This window comes from Camelus ferus, chromosome 24 (genome assembly GCF_009834535.1).
Source record: "Camelus ferus isolate YT-003-E chromosome 24, BCGSAC_Cfer_1.0, whole genome shotgun sequence".
Taxonomy (NCBI): Eukaryota; Metazoa; Chordata; class Mammalia; order Artiodactyla; family Camelidae; genus Camelus; species Camelus ferus.
In genome coordinates, this window is record NC_045719.1 from 6,903,431 (window position 1) to 6,923,898 (window position 20,468).

At 37.0% G+C, this 20,468-nt stretch overlaps 1 long non-coding RNA gene across 1 annotated transcript in view; it reads right to left on the reverse strand.

Annotated features, from left to right (window-relative positions):
* The window catches only part of LOC116659602, a 101,700-nt gene that overhangs the window by 56,929 nt on the left and 24,303 nt on the right, over positions 1–20,468 (reverse strand). The window lies entirely within an intron of this gene.

Here is a 20,468-nt window from a genome sequence, read left to right on the forward strand (position 1 = left end):
AGGAATGTGGGGGTGTCATGTCTCTGCCCCTCAATGTCTGCTCCTGATCTGGGAACACGGAAACATCTGGGGCAACTCAATGACTGGGGCTAGATTGTTTGCTGACATCTTTCCTCATATGTTTGGTACCTGGGCTTGGGACAACTGAAGGCTCAGCTCATTGGAGCTACTGAGCAGAGCACGATGCATGACCTCTCCATGTAGCTGGAGATTTCTCCCAGCATGGAGGTTTCAAAGTAGCCAAACTTCAAGAGTTCCTTTTAAATACTAGTAAAAAGGTAGTCCAAATGAAGCTCTGATACATTGCTTACAGGAATGGAATATAGAACAAACAGTCACTTGGCAAAACTTTCTGGGAGTGTCTACTACAGTTATACATTTATAGAATAGGAATAAATTTCAAAAACAGTATTTAATAAAAGAAGCCAAAGACAAAGGATACAAATGTATGAATAGCTAAAACTAATCTATGGTGGAGAAATAAGAACTATAGTTACACATGGGAAGTGGACATTGCCTGTAAGGGGGCACAGAAGAAATTACGGAGTCAATATTACCTAATCAATGATAGTTATTTTGGATGTGATAATAATACTGTGCTTATGTAGGCAAATCTCTAATGCTAAAAATATGCATGCTTCAAGTGTCATGATGTCTGTAAGTTACTTTCAAATAGCTCATATATATATAATATATATATATATGAGAATGATTGATAGGTATGTATACTGACATAAAGCACATGATAAAGCAACTTTTTTTAAATGTTTATCAATCTAGTTGAAACATACATGTGTTTTCATTGTCCAGTTATTTCATTATCTCTATAAAAAATTTGAACACTTACAACATTTATAAATTATACTAAGTAAATTCTGACTGACTTGGAAACAAGTTATTTTTTAATTTATTAATTAAAAATATTATAACCCATTTCAGAATATTTTGGTGCTTCAAATATCAATATTTGTTTTTATTATTACATCCAGAAATATCCCTACCTCATCACTGCAAGCATTTTCATTATTTCAGATAAGCTATGCTTTAGAAATAAAAGTTTTCAACTAAATTATAAGAAACATAAAATTAAACTGAAGTAGAAAATTATGAAACTTACGTTAAGACAGTTGTAAGTAGACTTAGAAACATTTTTTGACCCAAAATAAGAACATACTTCTACCGAGGGAGAAAGAGAATACTTGGCACAGTGGAAGGTCCAGACAACACGCTCAATGGTGAGAGCATATGCTTTCCTCCAACTAGTCTAACTTGAGGAACCCATGCAATATTTTTATTTGAAAAACCAAGGTTGTGTATGACCATTTACTTTTATTATCTAACATAACATATAATGACAAGAATATAGATAATCTTACACATAAATGTGTTGCAAATGCATTGCATTTATCTAGAAAATAATTTAGGAAAGCTGAGGACAGTACGTCCCGGTAGCTATTCTAAGAATCATGGCATCCTTTGTTCTTAAAAGCATGTGAGACAAGCATCTAATATTTCTCATCGTCATCCCTCGGCTTCTAGTGGCTCAGTTTTAGGAGTAGATAGATGTTAAAAGTGGTCAATGGAGCAGGCATTCTTTATGTGCAAAGCTTAAAATTCAACCTAGAAGTAGGGTTCAAAATTTAGTTTTTTGCAAACTATCTCTTTCTATCATTAGATTTTGTAGGAGGAGATACTTATTTTTTCTTAGTTGAAATTTTTGATCCACTGGTGCACCAAAAAAAAAAAAAAAAAGCATCTCCCATGATAAGATGGATATTTAAAACACTGTATCAGAAAACTTTAGATGAAGGAGCAGCTTAGTTTTCAATAAAAAATAGCACCTAGAGTTCTGGGTTCTCGTCTACCCATTCCTCTTTTCCAGGCAGCAGATATAGCCTTTAAATACAGCAAGAGGGAGAAAAAAACTAAAGAGATTTTTCTTTAAAAAAGGAAAAATACAATGAGGACATAATATACAAATAGAATTAAGTTTGAGAAATATTCCATGCACAAGATAAATTGAAGAAAATAAAATGCAAAACAAATTGAATTCATTTGATGAATTTATTCTTAGTAAATTGGCAGCATTACAGAAAGCAGTAAAAGAGCATTTGGAAGTAATGGCTAAATCTAGAGCTAAAACACAGAAACACTGGCATTTTTGGTTGTGTAAGTGTGCATTCAACAACAAAATAATTATATTTTTGCCATTAACTCAAATATTCATTTCTACCGTATTTTCGTTTCTTTGTTACCTATCAATAGAAATTGAGGGTTTTTTTTTTTTTGAGATATAAGATATCTTGTCACACCAAGGAAAGCATGATAACAAGTTTATACTGTATAGCACAGGGAAATATACACAAGATTTTGTGGTAGCTCATGGTGAAAAAGAATGTGACAATGAATATACGTATGTTCGTGTATGACTAAAAAACTGTGCTCTACACTGGAAATTTATACACATTGTGAACTGACTATAACTCAATAAAATAAAACTTAAAAAAAAGAAAAGCAGAATAAAATGTTAGAGGGACATCAAAAGAACACCTATGTTTTACTTTCTCCATGCATAAGGAAGTTAATCTATATTCAGAATTACCTATAAAATATCATAATGTGACTTTACAGTCAGCTGCCTGCAGGGTAGAGAATGAATAAGGTGAACAATGACTTGTGTTTAAGGGAGAGAAATAAAAGCTCACACAGGAGTTGAAGAAGAAAGAAAATAGCTCTAATTACAGAGCTGAGATAAATTATTATGCTCCATAATCTTTGATTAGTATCTTTAAGAATGTATGTGTATTCTTTTGGCCTCCATGGAAAGGTCTTCCCTCTTATTATTTGAATAATTAGAAAATCCAGCAATGAGAAGAGAAAACCTTAATTAGAAATTACAGTAGAGGCATAAAAAGTTCTAAATGTCACGTCTGATTCATTGCATGTCAATCTATCTGAAGTATCAGAATTATAATAATCTGCCTCTTAAACAGAAGTCAAATTAACTATTTTGGTTAAAGAAGGATATTATAAACTCAAAAAGATAATTAAAGCCTGAAAGCGATAGTGATGAAATCAAGAGAAGGCATACATATTCAGAAACATGCATCATAACACAGGAACCATTTCAAAGTGAAACTTGTGTGGAACGTTTAAGAAGGGTCATTTTAGAGTTATTCTGTAATAATGCTCATGATTGGTTGGTACTGCTTATGTCATTAGAAGAATTCTATTATGATTCATAAAAACAATACATTCACAGAAATAGTCATAACCTGCTGAAGTATTTTCATGTAAGAACCATCATGAAAATTTCAGGTCAAACAAGTACAGCTATTGAATAGAAGACACACTTAAATATGTTTCATGTGGAAAATAAGAAAATGCCCCACCAAGTGGCATATGGTATCTCATCAAATAAATTACTTTCCATGTAGGATATAGAAGAAAAGCGCATATCCAAAAATCCATCACCTAGAATCTAAATTCCTAATGATATTATAAGAAAATATTTCTCAGCTTTCATTTCAGTTTAATCATCTACCAATCACTTGTTTCAGATTTACATCTGAGGACAGTATCAACATACTACAAATGCATAGCCTTTAACGTTCTGAATTAAGGTTTGATACACTGCCACCTTGCGATTATTTGAAGAAAGTTCACGTCTTTTGGGAAATGCATCTGCAGAGAAATGAGAACACAAGACCACTTCTACTTGAATGCTGTGCAAGAAACTAGCGCTCCCTCATGTCAATTAGACACGGACAAAGTAGGTTAGGAGAGCTTGAATCTTTGTTTCACTAGCATTAAAACCTTAGGGAAGTTATTTAACATCTCTAAACCTCAGTTTACTTCTCCATAATGTGGAAATAATTATACAATTATTTAAAGAAATGAACATGGTAAGGATACAGTGTTGCTCAAAGTACATGGCATACCATAAACCCTGTTAGGAATCATACAATTGTTTTGAAAAACCAGTTTGAAAGTGATTTCATGACCAAGCCCAACTCTGTATTTTCTAAAATATTGCTAAAGGTATTTTTGATTCTTCAGCAAAAAGAAAAAGTGGATGGTTTACTGTGAGAGTGGTGACATGTACAGTGGAGGTTTCAAAATGAAAAGAACACATAAAATTCTAAGTCTGAATTTTATTTCTGTCATTTGAGAATTCTATAGTGCAATCATGACGCAGTTCTGAGTCAAATCCCTATGTGTATTTCCCACTAAATTAGCAGCTATGATATTGTCTTATACTGTACTTCTTTTTAGACATTAAGCACATAATTATAGTGCCTAGCACATAGTAGGTGTGCAACAAATATTTTTGTAAGGTCAACATGCTAGATTTAGTTCAATGGGCATTTAGTGTCTATTATAACTCAGTAATTGAAATAGGTAGTTATGACAAAGTGAATGAAACATACTTTCAAATGAGTAAAGGGTAGAACCTGAATACAGCTAACTAGAATGCAAGTCAGGGAAACTGCAACAGACTTACAAACTAAAGAAGAAACAATTCTGATTAGAGGGGGAAAGTGCACAGAAAAGGTAACTAGAGAAAAAAAAAAGAGAGAGAGAAAGAGAGAGACACACACACTCGTTTCTCTCCTAGACACTTTTCCCTGTATCCACTAGCAGTTTTCATGGTTCATTTGGCAAAAATGGAGATGAATAAAGTGAATTTGCATAAGCAGAATTAATGACCTCGGAAAAATTCAGTACAGATGAAATCACACCTGAGTGGACTTCCAGTCCAAAATAGTGCTCTTAAAGTGGAAAATTATTTGGAAAGTTTCACCTTAAAACTGTGCCCTATTCCTGTATATCTTTTTAAAAGGAATTATTTCAATCTTAGATGGTCAAGAGAAGATGCATTTTCATCAAAGAGCAGGGCAGCAGCTTGCGCATCGTCATGCCTAGCAGTACAAAATAAAGACGCAAAGGGCAGCCTGAAAAACCTCTTTTTCTCCTGTATTTATGAAGAGGCTAGCGCCCCTGAGTCAACAGATCTGGCCATAAATGGATTTTGATAGTGGAAAGAGAACAGCAGACAAGGAGACAAATAAGAAAAGAGTCTAAATATGTTGGTGAAATTCTCACCACAGCCAAAAAATACCAAGTGGCTGTCACAGCACATCTTGATTGATGTTATTAAAACCTAGCTGGATCAATAAAGATTGCTTCCAGGTCACAGTGTGGCTCCCAGTTCTACTCTTGGGCTTAATGTGCTGTAAATTGTACTTAAGTTGAACTTCACTAATTCCTCATAGCTATCCCGTGATATCTACTGCAAAACCGCTCCTGACAAGGAGCCGCATACGCTGCATTTTCAGCATTGCCTGCCACAGGCAGAGAAGAGCAGGCAGACAGTAATGCATCCTATGCGCTAAAAAACACCCCTTCATCAAGAATTCAAATTACAATTAGTGATTAACAAAATATGGGATCTAGCCAAATGTCAGTAGAAGACATATTTAGAAAGTATTTTATATGAACTTCTAAAATATGTATTATATATAATGCACAAATTGTTGCGGGAGCTAGAAACATAATGTGCATATGTTATATTTTCTGCTCACCTTGAATTTAGAGAGGAAAAAAATATAATGGAACAGAAAGCAAGGCAAGGTGACAATATAGGAAAAACAAAGAGGAAACCATAGTCAAGGCTTTTCCACGCGCTGCTGACAAGATCCTTCTCAAAGGAGCAACAGTCTGAACAATAAAGGGAGGTAAGGTTCATGCTTTACTCAAACATTCATTTAACAAATACTTACTGCCTAATTTATGCCAGGCAGGCACTGCTGGTGGCCCTGGAGACAACAGCAGAGGGAGCATGACCAAGGAGCTTACATTCTAACAAGAACAGATTAAACACTGAAATAAGAAGCATAGGAAGGACAATTTCAGAAAATGAGAAACACTAAGAAAAAATATTAAATAGGGTGATGTGACCCACTATGACGTAAGAAGAGAGGGCTACTTATGCTGTAGTGAGGAGACCAAGTCTGGGGGTTGGGAGGGGCAGAGTGTTTCAAGCAGAGAGAAAGAAGCACCTGATGTACAGCTGTTGCTGCAGAAATTCTGCACTTTCCAGGAGCCTGAAGATGGAGCTGAGCTGTGTGTGCTGTGAGGCTGGGTCTGACAGGCAGAAGCCAGAGTAGGTTGGATCTTCATGGCCATGGCAAAGACTCTGGATTTTATTCTAAGTAAAATGAAAAGCCCCTTGGAAGGTTTTAAGAAAGTGAAAAGAACTGTTCAGATTAAAAGGATTGAAGGATTCTGGAAATGGATTGCAGAGGGTCTGAAATGACAGGTTAAAAGGCTTAGGACTGGCACGTGAATGAGGGGAGGACAAGTGGCTCCAGAAGGGGACTCTCAGGAAGATGCGCGAGATACAGCAATAAAGCAGGAAGACCACATCTTAAAAAAGCCTCTTATTTGGTCTACATGCACCCCTGGTACATGGGGGCCCGTATTATTTGACCCCAGCCTAACCTTGCATGTCATCTGGAGCACTCATCAAATGTCCTGGTGTCTTACTGAAACCTTTCCCCAACATAATAGCCCCATGACTCCTCGTGTTCACATATGAACTTTTGCTCATCCTTTAAGATTAAACTCAGATGTGACCTCTAAGGACGTCTTTCCTCATTGATGAATATTGCTTCCCAGACTTGACAGCATTTCTCTATACATCTGCATTCTCAGAGTATATCTCTCTTACATCAATTCCATATAGCACCCTAATGTTAGGCTTATATCTCTTCCGATATATATATATATTCATATTCACTTTAATATCATCAATGACTAGCATTGGACCTCCATCGTAGGAAGACCTCAGAAAATGTCTGCTGGATGAGTGAGTTGAAACACACAGGTGTCGGGGAATAAGGTCTGACAACACCGGGAAGTAGCAAATGACTCCTTCCTCATCAGACACTAGCACTTCTGTATGTTTGTGTGGGTGGCAGATAAATTTCCTCCAGCCAGTAACCAATAATATTATTGGTTGAGCTACTGTCATAAGCCAGTTGTCTGGGAGCATGTAACTCTTATTTTAAGCTATTGTTAGCCAGGATAAGAAAACTGTACCATGAAACCCTAGACCTACCTGTTACATAACAAACTCTTTAAAACAGATGTGCAAGCATGCTGCCTTTTTACTTTCTTCTGCTTATAACAGACATTGCAGAGCATAGACAATGTCCCAACAATGATTATAAATACCAAATAACGTTAAATACTTGTTATAAGTTGTTTGGGATGATCAAGTCAAACAGTAAATGATGGATGATATGGTTAATGTGTAACTGAAGAACGAACTCTCTCTCCAGTGTGGAACAGGATTATTGTGGTAGCAGAATTATAAGATGCCTCAAGATTCCTTCCCTGGTGATATACATGTCCTATACATACACACCATCCTTTGGGTATGGGCTGGATCTGTGAATATTATGGGATATATATACCTTGATTATGTCACATTATATGGTGAAGGTGAAGGGGTTTTTTTTGCAAATGTAATTAAGGTCCCAGCTCCATTGATTTTGTATTATCAAAAGGATAATTATCATGGTTGGGCCTGACCCAATCAGGCGAGCCTTTAAAAGCTGGTCTGCAGGTTGGGAATGGAAGAAGCAGCAGAGACGCTGATCTGCTGCCCTTGAAGAAGCAAACTGCCTCTTATTGTGGATAGGGCCACATGGCAGGGCATAGTAGGCAACCTTTTGGAGCTGAAGATCTCAGTCCTATAACACAAAGGACTGAATTCTGCCTCCAACCAGTATCTGCAAAAGACAACCTCCAGACTCAGATAGTGCAGTACCAGCCTGTGCTTAGACTGTCTTGTGAGAACTTGAACAAACGACCCAGAAGCTGTGGCCAGGCTTCTAATCCACAGCAAATGTGTGTTGTTTTAAGCAGCTAAGTTTGTGATTGGTTACACAGCAATAGGAAGCAAATTTATATTGTGGGTAATGTCACTTTGGGACAGAGAAGCAAGCTAGCTAGCATCATTGAACGCTGCAACGTGCTCTTCTGGCAACAGACACAAGGATGCTCTCTCTACACACTTAAGAGTTGGAAGAGATAAAAACAAATAGGAGTATTGTTGTTGTATCTGCTCATTTTATTTTTGCATAGCCTGAATCTCAAGGAGATTAAATTACTTGCCTTCAGGTCACACAACTATGAGCCAGAAACAAGGAGCAGATTTTAGTGGCAGATGCCATCCTGGATGTGGAAGGGCAGGCAGTAGGAGAACCAAGCAGAAGGATAACTGGCACCAGGAAAGAACAACAACAGAATCCACACCAAAGCTGATGAAATATAGTGGAGAACTAGTCCCCAGAAGAACTTGTGACAGCATGTTCAAGCTCATCTCTGGAAAAAACTGGAATATATTCAGGGGGTCAAGTGACAGTTTAAAGCTTGAGGAATGAGACACTGATCTTTTTACCAGAACTGAAGTATCAGTCATGAGCTTAGTTACAGGAGATTGCTGGAGCCAGGGTACACATTCAGTGAAAGGTGAGCACTAGATGATGAGTGGTGATGAGCCAGTGGGCTTTGAGTGGGGATGTGAGAGGTCCTGCGATACAATTAAGAAGATGACACAAGAGACTCATTGCACATTTTCCCTCCAAGGTATCTTTCCACAAGGAACAAAGTGATCTGCATTTGAGGGAATCACCTTTTTGAATTAATGAGTATTTTTGTTCATCTTGTCCTCTCACCTACCTGTGGAACTCTATCTTAAAAAGGGGGGAGGTACTTCTGGGGAGAAGGCTCATTTAGTCAACACTAATTAGAACACAGCAGAGTTTTCACAGTGTCCGTGATGTTCCTTTCCCAGGAACATTGACTGTTTGTGACTCACAGCTCTTGGGTACCTGCTTTGATCCCACTGGGTAGAAGACTGAGGAGATCTCCAATTATACTGGGGGTTAAAATTCAGCTGTCTTTTCACTTATAATTTACAAAGAGATATTTTTCTTCACAGACCATTTAGGTAGGGGGTGAGATTTCCCAGAGTTCTAAATTACCTTCCTAAATAAAGACTCCCTCTGCCCATCACAGCAAAGTTCAGCAATTTTGACACATGTCCATTAATTCCAAATGAATCACAGTAACAGGGACTACCTACCTGTAACTTACATAGTAAGTACTAAGGTACTTCCTACCTTAGTATCTGAGCACACACTGAAGTATAACCAAAAATAGCTTCAGTTGTCTATTCTCTTCATACTTGTTTGAGGATTACCCTGACCCAAATTCTGAGAAAGCATATACATTTTTTTCATATTCATTACCACTGAGATTATTGTTGCACAGATTTGCAAATTTTCCCCTTGGTCAAGAGAAGTGTTTCAGTTTTCTTTCTCCTTTTTGTTCTGTTCCTACATGGAACAGAAAAAAAAATAAATATTTGTTAACTGAATAAGCAAAGGAAATAATGAATGAGATAGTAATACAATTCATAGGAACTATACAATTCCATGGGTGGAAATGGTTCTTAGCAGCAATCAGGCACGGGGCCAACGTGCTAAGCCCTTCTCCACTGTGACTGATGCTCTTGGACACCTGGCTGATAATGTTCAAGACAATTACTGTGTGTATTTTACACTGCATAACTTCCCATTAACAACCTTTGGCATAAAACACCCAATATATTTATAGTTAGGGCATTCTCTAATGGCAATTCAATTTTAATGACAGTTTAATTCATTTCTCCATTTTTTTCAGATGTATCTATGACAATATGGTACTTACAGCGAATTTCTCTAAGAAAAATTAGTCCCTAAGAGGTCTTCACTGCGTTTTCACTCTATAATCTTAGGTTTCAAACATCTGGGGCAACTCTTGTTATCAATAATTTAGAGACCATTCCATTCAGGGCCAGTATTATCAAGATGAGTTTAAAGTTCTTTGTAGATGTCTCTTTCTTATAGCCAAAAGGGTGCTCCTGTGATTAAGTGCACTGCTTCTAAAGACCGAATCTTTCATCTGAAAGCTCAGTTTCCATACATGAGTCCCTGACCTTCCCATCACACCCAGAATGGTGAATTCTGTGGACGCATCTTTAGTTGCTCTGAGAATAAAGTACTGAATTGGGTCTTTTCTCTCTTTTTGACATTTGTCCTAAGAAGAGCATGAATCATCTAGAAGCTCATTGTTAAGGTTTCATTTTTCTGCCCCATAAAATAAGCTATAGGCTCACAGACCACATTGAGACACCAATAACAGGCTAGAATGATGAGAGAAGTAAACAGTGTCTAGGACTGACTAACCAAATCGTGAATGTGGTTCACAATTCAGGACTCCCTTCCCTGTCCTGCCATATTTATGGTGGCCAGTGGCCACCAACTTGAGTCTTAATTAATGGATGGTAATACAGCAGCATAAACCCATATTTTTAATAGGGAGTTCATAATCATGGTCTAACCCCTGGGAAAAGGAATTGGGTAGGTTGTTAAGATCCAGTTAGCACATCAGGTGTCTGCCTGCAATCCTTCAACAGATCAAGTGCGTTCTTTACTGGGCGTGTCTCCCCCAATAAACTAATAACCACAGGCATTGCCGACCCTCACAATGGATCAGGCTGGTTTGTTTCAGCCCACCTTATCAGAAGCATAGACCCCACTGCCCTTTATGGACCCTAAACCTCTTACCTCACCTACAGCCAATCAGAGACTTGTGCACAAGCCGATCAGGCACCTTGCGACTGATCTTATAAAAGACTCCAAAAACCAGCCCTTGGTGCTCACACAGGCACCCCTCACCTGTGTTCTGCTGCTGTCTATGACAGAGTACCTTAATAAACTCCTTTCGATTCTTACACTTAACCTCTGGTAAATTCTTTTACCAACCCACATTACCAGCCCCCCAGGCTGTGTCACACAACATCAAGAGGGTGATGTGCCCCAACTCCACAGGGAGAGAAGCTCCTGCATCCAGAACCCACCCAGGCCTCACCCTACGTGTCTCATCATCTGGCTGTTCATCTGTTACCTTTATCACATTCTTTAATACACTGGTAAAAAAGAAAGGAAGGAAGGAAGGGAAATCCAGTTAGCATAATTGGTCCTCAAATCCCAGAACAGGGATGTAGACTCAACATAGAACTGAAGGATAAACTAGAAATCAGGTAGGACTCCAGTTAAATTGACTTGGAATAAAAGACCCTAGGTAAGATTACAGCTTTGTGATTGCATTTCTAAGAATCTTGGGAGCCAGCACAGGGTAGAATAAGAGCCGAGCTGAGGATGACAGAGTAATCTCTCACTCACCAAAAAGTTGTGATGGGTGCCCTAATAAACCATCAGATTTTGTTCTTATCATATCAGGCCATGCAGATTTGGAATTCAAACCCATTCAAATCCATTCTCCTGATCCATAAAGTAGTTTTTAATAGTCCGTACAATCAGCAGGTGCAGGAAAAGAAACTAGCATACTTATTGCACATATGTTAAAGATATAGTTCTATAGTAGGCATTCTTGAGCACCAAGGACACAAAGACCACACACACAAAAAAAGTTTCTTTGCTAAAATCCACAGGCTTTTGAAGAAAATAGAAAAACATGCAAAAAGTACTATGCGAATCCAGAAGACAAGAATATTTACATGAAAGTCTGAACAAAGTAGGTGAAACAAAGTGACACTTAAAGAATTTTGGGGAATACAGTAAGAGGACAATGTAGTCATCCATTATTTTAAAAGTCATAGTAAACTTATATGAGAAGTTTTGATAAATATCTTCAAAAACTACAGCAAACATCATCCTTTAGTGAAACCCAAGAGCCTAAGATAATCATTATTTCAACATGATACAACATTTTCCTGGAAGACATGATAAAATGAAACAAAAGAGTGTATAGATTTTAAAAGGAAGAACAAAATTGTCATTAAAAGATTATATATTAGAAAATGTTAGGACAAAGAAGTCAATAACATGGCCAAAAATACATAGATAAATGTTACATATAAGAGTCTGGGCAAAGATAGATTTAGGAATCAGAAGTAAAGAAAAAATCTAGAAATACCACATTGCTTACTATCTTACGGTTGGTATCAGCCATTATAAAGGGCACTGGGTCAAGAATCCATTTGGGATGGTTGTATAGTAGAGGTTGGAGAGACTGAGTCTGATTTTTAATACAATGTCTTTGAGCTTCGAGATGACTAAGGCATTCAAGTGGAGATCCCAGGTATGTCTTAATAAGGATAGATTGGCCATGCTGTAATAATCAGCAACTCCAAAATCTTGGTGACTTGTACCCAATAAGATTTATTTCTCACTCTCACAAACCATACTGCAGGTCGGAAGGGGAGAGTTCTTTCTCATCTTGCAGCTATGCTATCTAGGCGAGCAAGGGAAACAGCAACTTTCATGACTTTCAGCCACAATCCACTGGCCAAAACCTGTCACATCATCAAAAATAAACTGAGAAAAGTTAGAAAATGTAGTCTCTCCATATTCCTATAAAGAGTAAATAGTACAGTAAACATAGAACAGCTTCTCTGCCAAAAGAAGACAGTCAGAAATATGAGTTTGAGCTTAGGGAGAAGACTTTCTTTCTAATTATTTGCTGATTACTTAATGAAGTTCTAAATTAGAACTCTAATATCTTCCCATGGAAAGTAAGTATACTAATACCTACATTTTCTATTTTACAAGATGTAATAATAAAATTAAATGATTATGTGGAAGAACCAAACTACAGAACAGTATATAAAAGTGTATTTTGTACCATGTTTACTCTAGAAATAACAGTGTATACAAAGGGGTCTGCAATTACTCTGCTTTTGTTTGATACTTGCTTTTTATGCAGTAAAATGAAAGTGTGTATATGTTTATATATGTGTGCGGTAGATGGCCATCTTCTCACAACGAGAATCGCAAAGAATACCAGATAACTTCCCCTTCCATTTCAAGTAGCCAGAGGCTAGCAAACTTCTTCTGAAAAAGACTAAGTAGCATATATTTTAGGCTTTGTGGGCTGTAAAGTCACTGCAGATCACTGGCACGTCTACTAAACTCTGCTACTGTATCAAGAAAGCAGCTGCTAGCAATATGAATGGGTGTGGCTGTGTTTCAATAAAACCTTGTTTATAAAATTTAGGTGGTATGCTGAAGACTACTCTAATCTATCCCAAACAGTCCTTACTGCATTCACAATACAGGACTTAAGTATTAGATAGGAGTTGGGAGTGTGTACAGGGTGCTCAAAGGCATTTTCTCAACTCCTCAACACCCTTGCTTTTAGCCTCTAGAACAATCAATATCTGTCAGTAGCCCTGGATGAGCAACAAAGCTTTCTCCCGTTCCAGGACTGGCACTGGGATACATGAATACCTTGTATGGAGACCAATGGAATATTTTTAATATGGAAATCTTCATGGATGCTATTTAACAGTAAAGATGAAGGAGAAAACAAATTAAGTATCCATGAAACATAGGCAATGGAGACAAGAAACTAGAAATCAAACTATTGAAGCTCAGGGAAATCCATCAATCAGTCATGATCAAATTACCCGTTTTCCCCATCATCTTTAGTTGAGAAACCTTTATGTACTACTAGCCTTTCTCGACCAAAGGAACACAGTCATTATAATAAAATAACAAAGCAACACTGTTTGTAATTTGTGATGCTCAGGAAATTATAAATAGACTGGTTGTCAATAGTCTTGTCTGTATTTTCCTTCAGCCTATAAAACACCCAACTGTCGGGACATTTATTTATGAAGGGACTTCAAAACCACCATATCAGTTATTAATGTTTTTCTTTCCACTTTCATATTTTACGTCACACATTTACACAATCCTCTGTTGCTTTTAGCATGCTACAGTAGTTTTCACAGCAGTAAATTCTCTACCAGTTATAATATGTAAGAACATAAATCTTAATCTCAACAGAAAAGAAAAGATGGTTATTGCAGTGAGATGCTTTTATTGTCTTTATGGCAGCTGCTAAAAGAAGGTCTTGTTCCAAAGACAATGTTATTCATTTGGGGGGGGAAAGATCCTCTCTAGTTGCAATAATACGTGCTTGTTCTTTCTGACTAACAGGTTAACACAGTGGAAGTTAATTATTCTGTGGGGTCAGAGGGCATGAACAGTAAAAGGCAAACTGTGATACACGGGGAGCTCCTTTCACCTGTCTGCCAGTAGGCTGAGTGATGTCAGCTCCGACACTCTGATTATATTAAGATGATTACATATGGAATGGCTTTATATACCTCTTTAGCATTATCAATACAACTGGACCTTGGACTGAAGCTTGGCAGATACGTTCTCATTTTCTCACCTTTGATTCTTCTCTCCCTCATGCAGCAGCATATTGATCTTATGCTCAACCCCTTGGCAACTGGAGGTTTGCAATCTCAACCACTAATTCCATTTACTGCAGTTACAAAACAGACCCATGCCAGGGAGGCACCTGCAAACTTCACTTAATGGGCACATTATGAATTCATAAACTCCCTTATTCCCATCTTCATTTGCAGCTTTCTTACAAAATTTAAGTAGGACATTTTCCTGTAACCCAGTCTACAAAGAGACTTCATTCTTAAATCTAATGTAAAATGGTTATTGTGGTCTTATATTTGTTATATTTAACGTGTTGTTGTAAATCTGTTATTTAGAGATATAAATCCAATTCTTTCAACAAGCATTTACTAATTACCTGCTTTGTGGAAAGCACTGTCCTAAGAACAATTTGGCAGATACAAAGAGATGAACTATAAGGAACTACTGTGATTAGAAAGAGCGACACAATAAATCATGGATGGTAAGAACAGTAACTGAGCTTTAAACGAATTCTGTGAAAGCGCTGAAGAGTAAAGATTAGTAAGTTAATTAAATTATTAGTCTGGAAAATATTTTAAGAATCAAGACTGAGTAAATATCTTCCCTGGCAAATGCTCTTGCTATCCTGTCTTATGTACTGTCTTTTCATCACTATCTACTCTCTGATCCCAGTTTGAAGCTGGAAGTGGTCTTTTGCAATATACAAGTCCAGGACTTATGGTGAAAAGACTTGGACTCAAACTGTGTGACTTTGGGCATGTTGTTTCATCTTTCTGAGTTTCAATTTTCCTCATAGAAATGGGGGATCATTATTCCTACTTCTCTGTCGGGCTTATGTTGAGGATCAAATAAGATAACATGAGTCCATGTTTACACACCCACATAATTCTTTCAACACCTGCGAGGTGTTTTTATCTTTCATTCCCCCAATGTCTATGCTACTTAGACTGTACGGTCATTATTATTGTAATTTAGCAAGTTTTCATAACTGACGACCACAAAGAATGGGGACAAGAGCAGAGTCAGAATCAGTCCGAGAATCATCTATGGACAAAGTAGTCACAAACTGGGATCAGAATGTGGGGAGAAGAGTGAAGTCAGAGTTGCCATCAAGACAAACTTGCTTAGAGGGTGGAAGCAAGCATTGGTACCGAGGGAAAAGAGAAAGCGCACGTGCTCTTTCACTGTGTTTTCAAGGACTTTAGCCAGGATTCTCTTTTATAAATCTCTGAAAATTTGAATTATTAATGTAACTAACTTTTACTTGGGGGCTCAGTGTTGTCAAATGTCTCAGTAATATTTTTATAGTGAGATCTGTCTATCTAGGAAAAAATCCAGTCCAAGATCATTCAATGCATTTAGTTGACTTTGTCTTCTTGGATGTGCTTTAAGTTAGAATCATTTCTCAGCTTTTATCTTTTATAACATGGAAATTTTTAAATATAGGCCAGTTCCTTATAAAATGCCTCTTAATTAGAGTTTGCCTAATTTTCTTTGTTTCCTATATATTTTATTAATAAGTTGGTATTTTTTTTTAATATTGACTGTATTTAGTGACTGGTTCTCAAAATTCCTGAAAAATTAACAATCAGTTCTTGTAAACCAGCCTGAGATGGTTGCTCACTACTGCTTCTGTCAGTGAGCAGCTTAATATATTACAGTAAAATATTTCCCCAAAGTTTATAGGCAAATCTCCCATAGTTCTTTTCACAGAGTTCATTTTCCCCCATATGCAATCCGGTGCTGTGTACGAGCACTTTGTTTTGGTAGGATAAATATTAACACACTATTTTCTCCACTAGCCTACAAGCGCCTTAAATATTAACACACTATTTTCTCCACTAGCCTACAAGCTACTCTGTCTTGGGAATCTGTGTGCCCTCAGAACACGAAATAGCAGTGGGCACAAGACGACAGCCAATAAATGTAGAAATACATCTCTTCTAAACACATTAATGTTCTACTCTTAAATGATCTGTTTAACCAATACCAAAATTATTCGTCATGATTTTTGTCATTATAGAGTAGAGAAACCCAATTCAAAAGAGCTCAAGCAGAAATGATTGTTTTTGGCACACGTAATTGGGAAAGACACTGGATAGCTCAGCTCAAAATCAAAGAAAGAAACGTAGGAAAACCATAAACTCAGGACCAATGCTTCCAGAATTCCCTAGGTCTATCTCTGATTTTTTTCTTGTCTCATAATAACCAATGTCTTTTGAAAAAAAACCTCTGACATGGTCCATAGTAGATTTACTGATTCGCTCCACAAGTATTTTTTGACTACCTGCTGTATGTATGGTACTGGGCTTAAGGTTGTGAACAGCATGGTACAGAAGCCAGATGCAATTCCTTCTGTAATCATTAACTCTCTAGTGATGATGAGGCTGATAAATAATCGCAATATAATGGGAAATGCTTTACGCCAGGGGAAGTCGTGGGATCTCAGGGGCACACAGGAAAAGCACTAAAATTAGCCTTGCGAAGTCAGAAAAGAATTCCAGGAGAACTACTGTCCAACCTGGGATCAAACACATGGTTAATAGTTAGCCAGGTCAAGTCTGTTAAAATTGAAATCGAGAAAGAAATTTGTCTTTAAGTTCTTCATTCTGGAAATATATATTGCCCACATTTTTAATGTTTCCTGTGAAACTCCAAACAAGAGAGATACAAGCTATAAATATGATTAAATGTAAAAAAAATGTTTAAACCCAAAATGGTAGAGGTCAAAGAACTGAATTCACCATTCTTGCCTAAAAAAGGAAGAAAAGTTTCAAGTTCCTGGCTATGATAAGAAGACAATAATAAGCGCAGTGAAATGATCCAAGGGAGCACCTTGGATTCCTTCTCCCCCTGAACATAAAATTAATCTAGGAGAGATTAAGATGGTAATGATGAAACATATATTAATTTAACAGGCTCACCCTGTTAAATTAAACAACCCATGTTGTTGGGGACAGCCTCATCAGCATAAAACTACGTTCCAAAAAATAAAGTATCATGTTTTTATTTAAAAATACATTTGAAGAAAAGAATGTTTCTGAGAACCTTAACTTGTGGAGAAAATATCCTTTATTTCCCTAGGAGCTACACGCAAAGATTTTTGCACTACCAAATTAAATAATTCTTTTATTCTCTTTTCACAGCAGTCCTATCTTCTAGGTCAGAAAGGGGTGGAAATGTGAGAGAAAACAATTCTCAGAGACAGCCTCGGAACTGAAGAACCACTAGCTTATTCACTCCAGCTAAGGGAAGATTAGAAATTTGACAGAGTTCGTTCACGACAAGAATGCAAATCCCATACAGGGGATTAACTTGATACAACCACAGTTTCATCAAACCAAGTATACAGTATTTGTGTGAGAAAGGCAAAAACCCAACTACAATTTAACAAACAGAGCAAAGGAGATGGATATTATATCTTGAAACTGTGAGAAGTGGCCATCTTCCCTCTTAATTGATATTGGATCAACCCCAAGTGTATTCATTGCATGATGTGGTCTGCTAAATTTGTGAACTCATGACAGAAATGGGCTGCTATATGTCAGGAATGGCGTTAGCTTAGTCATTAAAATAATTATGTGAGAAATGGTACCCCCACTCTTACTAATAGGCTAATAGTGATATAGAAATAACTTGCTCTGTTTTGAGACTCCATGGTCTGATAGGATTCAATCCTACTTCTAAATCCAAAGCCTTTTTCAGTTTCTTTATCTTATATGCAATAAAAATGGAAGAGATCAATGGATACGTAACAATGTTTTAAATAATAATATTTTCCATGAAGCACCTCTTCATAAAGTATTTTATGAGTTACCTAAAGTAATAAGTTTCACAGTATTTTGGCAGGTGGATGAGAACTCCTTTGCTAACACTCCTAGAAAGGGCTAAATTATATGATTCCCACCATCACATTAAGTAAAATTGATATAAATTATTATATGACATACATACATATTAAAAGTTAGTTCTATTGTAGAAAATGGTAATTCCTGGGTCATCTCATTTTGAATGAGTTGCTCACCTCACCACAATTTCAGGTGACTCTGGAGCAATGCGAGGTTTAGTAGTGCCAACCCCTCATGCAGTCGAAAACCCATGTATAACGTTTGACTCCCCCAAAACTTAGCTCCTGATAGCCTACTGTTGACCAGAGGCATTACTGATAACATAAACTGTTGATCAACACGTATTTTTGTTGTATTTTAAGTCAATAATCATGTTATTTAAAAATTAAAATATTCCTTTCTGATACTAACTTACAGAAAAAAATTAATACAGTTTTTCCTATTCTCAGCTTTCTTTCCTCTCACTTTCTAGATTTTCATAATTTAATATAGCACCAAAGGCCAATAATTCAAATGCTAATATTAAATCTAAAGTGCTCCTTCATTTTACATTCAATTTTGAAAATATTTAAAATAATTATTTTGGCATACTGTCATCACACTTTTTTTTTTTTACACTTTGGAGTTTATCATTGTATTTACTTCTCTCATATTTGTTCAAAATAGTACTTGATACTTATCTCCAGTCATTTCTTCTCTAATATCACCACGCTTGAATTTGTTTTGCTTTGTATTTCTCTCTTTTGCTTGGATGCACATGAGGGAGACCATGTTGTGACTATGTGGGAGGCACTGTCAATCTATGACCCTCAATGAATGGAAGCCAGACTTGGGAGCCCCAAAGATTGAAAACCATACTTTATTTCAAGGAGCACTCCTGGAAGCCATGCATTAACTTGTTATTCTTTTGAAAATATGGTGGCTTGTACCTTAGGGATCATCTTAAGAGACCTTCAGGTGGTTAAGGAAACATCCCACCAGAAGGTCATGTCGCCCTCCAACGACTGATCTATTGCTGATTTGGGACAACTGAAAGTTTCCTTTCATCACATGCTTATCAAATTCCTATATACAAGACAATGAGCTAAGATTATTTAACTGGTAAATTACACAAAGACTATTCATACATGGATCCTGCAATAAAGAATGTGAATTTAATGATAAAATGGATTGGACAAAAGCTTTTATTTTAGTAATAGTTTCAAAGACTAAGTCTCTGACCAAAAAACGTCTCTCAAATGTCAACTAAATTCACTTTTCTGTAACTCGTAACTAATTATATTGTTTGTTTTAAAAGAGTCTTGTGTGGATCACATTCTTAATGGGTGAACTTTTCTTTGTGGGAAGTCCACTGTGCCTCACTAAGCCTTTTGGGTGGCTTTGCTACAATTCCAATACAACTGTGGGAAACTGTACTGTTATAAATGATATATGAGACATACAGCTAAAATTCCTTGATAAGACACAGGAGGAAGGGATCCTTTTTTTGGCAGAGGAAATGGAAGAGTCTTCACGGTGGTATAACTTATGCTTTTAAGATTGAGTAGTTTCAGGGCAAGCAAAGATGGAAAAGAGGCGTTCAGAGCACGAAGAAGAGCACTCAGCCAAGAGAAGAGACTGTGCAGGCACAGGTCCCGTAGTGGGAGAAGGCAAGGCTACCATTAGTTGCTGACAGAAGCCCACGTGGTCGCAATGCAGACAGAGCTTAGTCCACGACAAGGCTGAAGGGACAGGCAGGTGTCACCCCTTCAGGCCAGGTGTGCCTGGCCTCACAGGATGATGAAAAACAGTCTCCATGTGGCCTAAGGGCAATCGGAAGATACTCACAGTTTTTAAGGAAGGGTTGGGGGTTTAATCATATTTGTGTCTTCATAATACCATGTAATGTATAAATGTTATTGCAATGCAGAAAACAGGAAGGGCTGAAAGTAAACTATTAAAACTACTAGGAAGAGTAAAGCAAACTACATGTGCAATTTAATTATTCAAGAATTATTTGAATGTGTACCATGGATGAGTCCTATGCTAAATGCTATCAGTTATATTATAAAAGAAGGGATATATATACACATATTTATATACATATATTTATATTTGTGTACATATACACATATCTATATATTTACACATATATACACACACACATACATGTATACACACTAACACAAAAAATCCTATGAAGTGGGAAGTATCATACTTATTTTACAGATGGAGAAGCTCAGCCTACAGAGAAAAATAAACTTGCGCAACGTCCCAGATCTGGTCAGAAGCACAACACTGCCTGAAATGAGAGCCTGAC